Raw genomic sequence first — 10,494 nt, 5'->3', positions numbered from 1 at the left:
GCCCACTACCATGCTCAGAGATCTCATCAGATATGGTCAAAGTTATGTATTAAGCACTACGTACATGAAATTAGAATTTTCGGTTTGCTCTTGCTCAGCTACTTGAGCTTTTGATAATATAACTTCTAAACGAACCACTTTACAAGTAAATAGTATATGACCCTTCTTTAGTTGAAGAGATCTTATTTCCTTATCTTATTACTACAATTCGAAAAGTGGCTCAGATTTGCTTTGGCTGAGAGCAGCTCGTGTGTAATCCATATTTCTAGAAGTTCGTGAACTAAGTGTACTTTTGATGATTATAAACACGTTTTCAAAAATTATACATTTAATTGTGTTCTAAGTGACATGGTATAACATTCTGACCTCTTTTGAGAACATGCGAGAAAAATAAAAATCATGTGAAAGCAATAAAGTAATTTAATCTAAGTTGCTCAGAGGGTAGTTACAATAGTATAACCTTACAATCTCACAAAAAAATCGAACAATCAAAGAAAAAAATGCCATGTAGAATTTCCTTTCTAATCTAAATCTACAACATTTCGTGAATAGCCAGTCATTTTAAGAAATTGAAGAAATAGTACTTTTGTCAAGCGAACAAGACCAAAGAAGAAAAAATGCTTCTTCACTGAAAAATAAAACAGAGTGAGTTTATGGACTAACATTGCTTATTGCACTTATTAGAGTCATCAGTTACTACATCTGCATCATAATCCACCAGAAAAGGCAAAGTTCGGTTATAGGAACAATTCGGACAAAACCTTTTATCATGATTTTTTAGGATGTTCCTATATTTCACTGTATTACTAAAGATCCATATTCTTATGGATAGGTATAAAGCATGTCCAAGAATTGACGGTGGTATTAAAACTCATCACAGCTTTTAAATGAATCACCCATATTTGAAGTACAAACTATGATTTATATCCCATTATGGCGGCCTTACCGTCAAATGCATTTTCGCATTCGTTTAGGTATTCTAGTATATATTTCTTCCAGGACGTCTGGCAAGATTCCTTGCCAAGAACATTTCAGATTACATACTAGGGTTTGCTCTGAGGTCGCTGGTGCTTTGCTGTTGAGTTGCTCCTGGAGCAAGGCTCACACATTTTCAATAGGAGACAAATCAGGGCTATTGGCAGGCCATATGCCTTTGCTCCAGAAACAACCCAAATATTGTTGTCACTAATTTTGGACCTTCCTCGAAGTGTCCACTGGAGCGCCGTCTTGTTGGAAATCCCCCTTGAAAGATCAAGCAACAATTTTCATTTAAGAATGGAACCATTTTTGCAAGTCCTTGACAAAGCTGGCAATTATGACTTGGACAATATATCATCAACATAATACTATGCATTCACAGGCTGTTTTTTTGTGAATAAAACGCAATTCTGCAACCGCCCCCTAGCTGATAACGGCCCATACCTAAGTTCTCAATGGAAACTTGACAGTCGGTGTTATTGGGACGTCTTCAATGTTATTGGCCCAAACGCAATCTGTTTGGCGATTTGGAGGATGAAAAAGCTCGAACGGACTCTTGCCACTGAACAGGATCCTCTGCCAGTCCTCCATGGTCCAGTTCTTCCGCTTCTTGCAAAATTGAAGCTGGCCTTTTGCAACGCCTTGCCTAGTTTTGATTGCAATAGGGGTTTGTGCGGTTGAGTGTTTCACGCAAACATTTATGGACAGAGGACTTAGACACCGGGTATCCATTTGCGGTCAGCCTTCATGCCAGCTTTGGCATAGATTGCCGCTTCTTTATTAGCAATTTGACGATGATGAGCTTTTCAACACTGGAGATTGTTGGCTGCCTTCCATGGCCAGGTCGGTTTTGCAGCGATTCGCCAGCCCTCACTTGCTTCAACCAGTTCTCCATTGTTGACCAAGGGATTTTCAGACTCTCAGAGACAGCCCTTTGGGTCAATCCGGCTTGAATCATGCCGACAGCCCTACCCTGCAGCTCAATGTTGTGCTCCTTTCACCATGGTGGAAGGGTGCTTAGAACTGGCCTCGAACAAGTCCAATAGGAGGATTTATATACTTTTGCATGATGCAACTGCTAACAAATTTACATCAGAAAGGGAGGCAAACATTCAAAAGATTGCTTAAGCCAAGTTTCATAGCAATCCTACTACTTTTTTTGTACTTGGGTGCTAGGGTTAGAGGGATGAGCCTCGCCTGGCCAACAAAGCCAGCCATCACATCGTCCTAATACTTTTTCCGATAGGCAATGTCGTGTCCGTATCAGTTTTGGTTCTCCGTCTGTGGGCAGGATTAGCGTCTAAAAGTTTCCTTGAGGAGGAGATTCGAACCAGGGACCTCACTCGGACAAGGAAATTGCGCTAACCACAACACCACATCTCCTCCTTACCTCCATACATAACTTTTATGAAAAAAAACTTCGAAACTGAATACCACCTTCAATTTTTGGACATAGTGTACATATATATTTCTTTAGGCAAATCCCCTGGATATCATTATCTGGGGGCATATGGAGACCAAGGCCGGTGCACGGACTTCAAGAGATGTGGAAATAAGCACTTCATACTACCACAAGATCTGGTTGAATAGATGAACTTGGCCAAATTTCACCCCAAACCTATGCTTAGGGAACTCAGGAGACATGGTCAAAGTTATGTAGTAAACACTACTGCTGTCCAACACCTATGCGGGACTCGGATGCTCCATTCGTTCTGGTGAGGACCTATCCCCTTGCTACTTCACTTATGTTGGCCTTCCGCAAGGGGATCCACTATCGCCAATACTATTCAACCTCTATGTATCCGACCTGCCCGAAGCCCTCATTCACCAAGGCCCCATTATCCACCAATTTCCTGTACAATATCTCCAGTATGCGGACGACCTGGTTCTCTTAGCTGATTCAGCCGTGGAATTGCAAAATGCCATCAATGCAATCCACGGTTATTGCCAAGAGAACGGCCTTCAAGTCAATAACATCAAGAAGAAGGCCATGGTTTTCCATAAAGGTCGTCTTCCTTCCAAATCAACAATAGCCAGATTGAAATCGTCAATAATTTTAAATATGTCGGTTTCACCTTCACCACCCTTCTCTCCTTTACCAATCACCTTAAATCCACAATAACCAAGGCTAGGGCCAGATACATTCGCAATAGACTTCCCATCAAGAATCTCCCCCTTCCAATAATTCTTCAACTCTTCCGGACCTACATCACCCCAATTTTTCTCTATGGCCTGCACCTCTGGCTCCCAAACTCCCCCCAATCCGCCCTCAAATCCGCCCTCAAATCCGCCGATGCCACCTTCACCAAATTCCTCAAGCAATACCTCTGCGTGCCCCAATATGCCAATAATGCATGGATGCATTTTCTTTGCGAAACAGAGCCCCTCACCATCGGGCTGGCAAGGTTAGTGTCCAACAGTGTTGGGAACCTAACCTTGCCGGAGGTGATGTCCGGACACAAGTTATCCTTTCCGGTCAAAGACTTACAAACCCCTTTTGTCCTTGGCCCGATATCCCTTCGGATTACTGGCGGTCACGTACCTTTGTCCGGCTCCGAGCCAAATGCCATCAACGACGGGAGCTGATAAAGGATCTGTTCAATTTGGCCCATCCACTCTACTGCAATAATAAAGATTTTCATCATTTATTTTACCCACCTGTCTTTGTAATGTCTGTAACTCCCCTCTTCCCTTTTTCATGTGCATTGAACCAATTCGAGTCATCTCTGCGGTCACATCACTCTAGTCCACTATTTTATCATACGAACCGTTTTATTCTTTTAATCTTGTTTTTAAATATTTGTATACGATGTTTATACAAATAGTTTTAGACATTTTTACACTGACATGACCAAGAGTCGCAAATAAAGGTATATTTATTGAAATTCGATAACTTTGAAACGACCCTTTTTACAAGAAAATGAAATAAAAATGACCTATCTTTAATTGAAGAGATCTACATTTCTTATTTTGTTACTTTAATTCGAAAATTGATGAGGCCTGGGCTGCCTTGGACAATGGGTACATAAAAAAGATTTTCTCTAGATTTAAGCTCTACATGGGCGTCAATTGAGAAATATATATAGTTTCATGATAAATGCCTTCCAATTTTAGATTTATGATCTGAGCTTTCCAATTCATTATAAGTGAGTTACATTTCATATATTCATCCAGCCCATTAAAATAGATATGATGAAGATAATGTGGCGCACCCGGTACAAGAGGAACTGACTCAGAATGCGAATTTCGTCGACTTTAATATTGTGATTTGAAATGGATGAGTGCTGGATGGCAGTGTTAGACAGGTTGGTAAACAAGGCCAGGAGCATAAAAGGACTTGTTATGTCTTAGGGTTTGGGCACGACTTCACTGAGTAAATTTTTTATAACCATCGATTCAAATTTTAAGTTATGTTTTATGAACAGCCACGGAATTCGCCACCTACAATGAAGTTGTGCCCCAAGATGTCATGATTTTAAAAAGTACCCTCATATGTCTCGGCAATTTTTTTGCAAGACACCGCCTGGGCTTTCTGTGAAGTATAAAAAAATTTAAAAATGTCATTTTTATGTAGTTCTGATTCCGTATCACAATCCTTCCTCAACATTAGAATACCCTTTGTACAACCTGGCCGATGAAACGAATTTGAGAACAAATTGGATTATGATTGGAGCAGATTGGCGTAATCACCAATTTTGCTCCATGAACCCAGGTCAGCTGCTTGTTATCCACACAACGAGAATCGTAAGGCTTTTCTAAGAGTGTCGTACATCTTTACGGCACGCTGGACGTAAAATTCTCTTGTTGACTCAGTTGTCAGCGATTTGTTTGCAAAGTTAATTCAGAGATGTATGCACACGTTTAGTTCTGTGCTGATAATTCGTTCAAATTTGCAATTTGTGGGAATTAAAAGATAATAGATGCATAAAAAAGCGCCATCAATTTCAAAGTGTGTTACCATCTGTTCTGGAATGATATCATGAAAAGTGACTTTTCTGAAAAAGGCCTAATTTGACCCAAACTTAGGAGCAATTTGCATGTGTTTGAATCCGATGTGGTCTTGGAATGATTAAGCTAGCCTCTATTTCCAGTTGCTTCAAAATCGAATCCGCCCCAAAGTCGCGATTCTTCAGAGCAAATTTTTTTGAATTCTGTAATCCAATTATTGGCATTGACTTTGCCATTTTCACTTTAGGCAAGAGCCTTAAAGCACAAACAATTTTTGTCCAACAGACATTGTCCTTGTGGAACTCCTCACCATCGGCCACTCGTTCCATCCAAACTATAGAAAAAATCAAGTGCCAATGTCCTTCTTGATCAATTTGAGGATCCTTGCCATTTTTTCTCTTGTTTCCTTGAATCAATATGTAACTATGATACAAAAAGTACGAGAGTGCTAAACATAGATCAATAATGATAGAGCACAAGCGATTCAGAATTACCTATATTTATTTGGTTAGAAACAACGAAGTTATTAGTAGTTGGAGGCTGTCGAGGTCAACGACTGTCATACGAAATAGGAAATAGGCGTAATAGAAACAATAACAGCAATAATTTGAAGACAATTTCAGTAACATTTTGTAGTTTTGATCTTGGTAGAGTTGGCAGTTCGAGGGGATTTGAAGGTCAGCAGGGATGCACTTTTATTTCTTCACATGGTTATGGCCAGTCTGATGCATGAAATGCTCAAACATGTGGTCCAATTGCGTTTTCTTGGGTGTGAAATTCGGGGTTCCCATGTAAACGTCGTTTCTAGAAGAGCAATAATAATTTCGTCAAAAACTACGGAAGGTTGAAGATACATTTTTGGCAACCTCTAAAACCAACCGATAGATGCTATGTCGTCTAGAACAAGCCACTCTTGATTACATTCAAGGTAAGAGAATTAATGTGTTTAATTCTGCTTTTAAAGGCTCGAGAGTTTAGCATGTTCTCGCTTGATTTGCATATTGAGCGTTTGTGAACGAAGGATTTTATTAGGTTCATCCAAAGGAAAAAGTCAAATCAGCTTAAAAAGTCGTTGAAGGGATCAGGAAAGATCTTGAAACTGGAGAGGGAAGGAATAACCTCAAGATTTCACCCACACTTTTCTTGAAAGTGGCAATCTTTCCACACCTACTCTGGATCTAACCTTCTTCAACAATGTGACAGGAAAGGTGGGTGTTCATTCATGTTTTTGTACGTTTGAAAACAAAGTTCTACGTCAAAAATAAAAGTGACGGAAAGTCATTGGTTGAAGTTAGGTGGAGTGGAGGACACAACGGTTATTGAATTGATTATATTGATACAAATTAAGAATGGTGAGGTTATTCCATAAGCCCCAGAACTTCATATCACACTCACTCTAAAAAGACGCTTTTAGTGCTTATGGCTACTTTGAAATGAAGAATCAGATTCAACTTGCCAGGAACTCAAAGATATTCCTTGACATCAGCTTGAATAACAATCCGGTTTACCAACAACAACAACAACAGGTAGTGGATAGTTTTTTGACCGTTAGACCAACCTTGTCTAGAATTTATAAGAAGAAAAAACCTCGACCAGTTTCCGGTCCAAAAAAGAGCCAACAACCCCCATATAATGAAAAAAGCTATCCATTGAACAGTTACTTCGGATTAATGGGGACAAACCACCACCAGAGGGACCTCTTTTAATGGGATAAAGATCATCGGATAGTCTTATTGGGAGACTGATGTCATGCTATTGTCAGAGTACGCCAAAGCATAATTGAGTACTGATGCTCAAACGATTCTAAGCCAAACGAGAGATGAATCAGATCCGAACTTCAGATCATGTCAGACGTGTCATTGAACAATTGAACGAGTGAAGCTTCCTCTTTGAATGCAAAAAAAGATCAGCTTTGTGTCAGAGATTGACAACCACAGACCGAGAACTGGGCACAAACTGAAGAGTACAATAGTCATTAAAGCTGGGCATGATGGCCAAAGCGTCTTTGATTGTCAGTTGGCATGTGGACAACCACATGTATCCCCCTCTGTATTCAATGGAATCTCAGGCTAATTAAACGTCCCTTGAATAACGGAAATCCGACATTTCAGAGCACAAATCACCGTCTGTCTCAGTGTATGAATTGCTGGGGGGCATTAGACAAACGACAAGCTCGTACGTAAGTATAATTTGACTCGAGTTATCCGGGTTGTAAACAGTTCCCTTCTAGACATTAAATCTTTTCCGTTTTCAGGTTTGAGCAAAGGCATCGCTTTTCCGAGGCGCGAGCAAACTTCCATGCGACTCAATTTAGTTTTGTAGTGCGGTATCATTAGAGTTTATCTGCATAAGCCTCCAACCTGTTTCCCGCCCATGCCCATTCTTAGCGTCTCATCTCTTGATCTTTGCATCTCGTATTTAATTTATGATGCTTAAAAACGGCGCTCTAACTTCCTATTGCTGAGGCATTTCAGACAAATTGCATTCAGGACTTTAAACTGGGATGTTGCGAGGTTTGCTTGCTTCCCATGAGGTTCTTGGCCATGTGTTGTCTTTACACATTAGTGGTTAATCGAAGTGCTACCGAATGTACCAGCAAATTTATGCACCAAGAAAAACCTTCCCCCATAAAAATGCAGGAAATTGTCGGAACTGTTGTAGTTCTGGAATACTCGCACGTCGCGAATTTGGCATCAAGGACAGAATAAATCGTTTGTTTGCTTGTTTCGACTTGAACGTTTTGAATCTGTATTGTCTACTTTAGGTTCAATTTGCGGCCATTTGCTCCGTTCTACTTGTTTTCTCCTTCTCTTTGTAATCGACAACCAAGGTACCACCCCAAGATGGTGGGAATTGGTCGTTTCCAGCCAACAAAACCATTAAACTTAAGTGAGAGGAGAATTCTTGAATAACAACCTTTCTATTTCAACCTTTCTACGAGTGATTAGGGCTCCACGGCGTTTGCCATCTCAAGCAAATGTTTCAGCATTGTGCATTTAGAATAGCGAAAGGAAAGTGGAATCCCGTCTAGACCCAAATGGGTTCTTTCCCAAATGTTTGAGACAGGATTGACCGCATTGAACCAGGTATTTAACCTGTGTGGTGTGGATTATTTCAAGGGTTTTGTCCCTTTTCTTGTTAATGCCTGGATCTAATCAGTGGGGTCCAGAGCTCACGTCGTCCAGGGTTCAGAACATTTACAATGTTGGTAACATGAACAGGTCGGCGCTTCCGAGCAGAAAAACGGGTTTCCAAGAACCAAACGATGACTTGAGATGAGTGAACGATTCAGGAAGTGTGAGCAGAAGGCAATGGGCAAACCCAGGCCCATTCAACAATAGACAATGCCCACTAACTATCCACACACCCAGGAGTTCTAAAAAAGTCAGTCATCCGCCTATCGATCTCGTCATAAAAATATCCAAGTTCTAGGAACTTATTGATTCTCGGGTCATTCATCCACATCAAGTATGGACATTATGCACTAAACAAGATAAGAAAACCGGTTAACAATCAACTTGTGGCCGATTCGAACTAAGACGTCGAACACATGTTTTCTCCAAATCTTGCAGGAAATTGAACTGAATCACTTGGTCATCCTCAAGGGAAATGCCGAGTCTTCTTTGAAAATTGGTAAGGCTACTCTGATCAATCGGTTGACTAAGGTGGGACCGTCTCTTCAAACTTTAGAAAGAGCCGTGCCAACTCAGTCTCAGATATGATTCTATCCATAACGCTGTCCTAGTGAACACCCAAACCATTGAGCAAAGTTTGAATGATGTGTCGAGAACCCATTCAGATTATTCTCCAATGCAGGATTGAGATGGGTCCCCGTTCCAGTGCAAAGTTGTTCAGAATTCGAGAACGCTCTGGTCGCCCATCTCATTTGTAAATGGCTTCAAAACGAAATATTAAACCGGCGTCAAGGTCGAGAAAACGGTCGATGATAGCCATCAAGGCTGGTGTTGATCTTTTGGAATAAATAAGAAGCAATCTCTCTTCCACGTACTTTCGTCCTGAACGGCTAGAACGTCTAGAACGAACTTTACGTACAGGATCCAGCTAGCTGTCAGCCAAGCAACAGACAGGGTGACCTTAAGAAAGAGTCAAGCCAGTAAAACGCACCAAACAGGGACACGCTGAACCAACGGAGGGACAGATGGATGGATGAATGAAGGAATGACACTGGTTTCTAAATACTTGAAAGAAACCAGGCCTGCTCTAGGCTGACGTGCCAATGCAAAGACGACAAAGACGACCTTGCTCTTTTCCATTTTGCTGCGGAGTAATACATAGAGGGGATTGTGGAGGAGGAGGAGGAGGAGGAGGAGAAGAAGGCGTTTTGAAAAGGGGGAAATGAAAGTGTGTCTCGATCGATATCTCAGTGCCAAATGAGGTGATTCAATATAATTATGGCTTGAACGTCGTAGGGAAAGAAATTGGCACTTACTGGTTGTACTCGTGTCGGGTCATGTACTGTTCCATATGACATTTCATAAGGCAATGGAGCCAATTGCTTTCGCACATATCACACATGAACTTCATTGGTGCCGATCTGGTCTTCTCGGTTTGGAGAAAGACGGCCATCAGACACACAAGCACTAGGGATAGAGCCCTCATCTTGGCAAGTTTCTGTTTATGCAAGCTGTGCAAAAATGTTCGTCGGAAATATTGGTGGACAGTGTATTTAAATGTACTTCTGCGTGGTTTTGCGGCGGTCGATTAGATGTTGGCACTTGAAAAGCTGTTCAGCTACTGGAGAATGATCGAGCGAGGGCTCTTATTATCAAGCGTACCTGCACGATAGGATCCTTTCAAACTGGCCCGATGGGTTCAACCATCACATGCATGAACCATGTACCAGTGGTACCACATTTGAACGTTTGGACTGATGTTGTTGACGCTTCTCGGGCTTTAGAATTCTCGAAGTTGCGTCAATAGCGTACATGTCTTTCTGACTGGATTTCGGGAATCCTCGGCCAATCCGGTTTCGACCGATCATCTGAGTCACATATGTAATGCGTGAATTTTGGGGACGACTAGTCAGACTGAATGGAGGCGTGTGTCTCCGTCCTGAATACTGCACGTACTCTCAATTTACCGTAGTCAAGGCTAAGATAGATAATAGAAAGGCGACATGCTCGAAAAGGTTGGGCATTCAAAGACAGTTTGAATCGTTGGGTAGTATGACAGTTCATTTGCACGTGTACGGTACATCCTATTAACGGTACCAAGTACATGCACGCAGAACATGGCACATTTGCATAATGTCCCATTTGCCAAATGCATGAGCAGTAAAGGTTAGTTAGAAGAACAAGTACATACTGTACTAGGTACCTGGAGAGCATATCGCACCATAAATCAGATGGACTTCTTGACTTCAAGGACGGATCCATTAGCCGTTTAATGAGACTTGGTGGTACCTTCAGACATGTTCTCATTACGTGCCATGAGTGGATGGGCTTCAAAATGTTCCTCGTGTTAGAGAGAGAGAGAGAGAGAGGAAAAGGGAACAAAGTAAGAGGGCAAAAGGTCGATGGGAGAGGAGTAAGTCTGCGTACTCCTAGA

Source organism: Tigriopus californicus, chromosome 1 (genome assembly GCF_007210705.1).
Source record: "Tigriopus californicus strain San Diego chromosome 1, Tcal_SD_v2.1, whole genome shotgun sequence".
NCBI lineage: Eukaryota > Metazoa > Arthropoda > Copepoda > Harpacticoida > Harpacticidae > Tigriopus > Tigriopus californicus.
Note: the sequence above shows the minus strand (reverse complement) of the source record.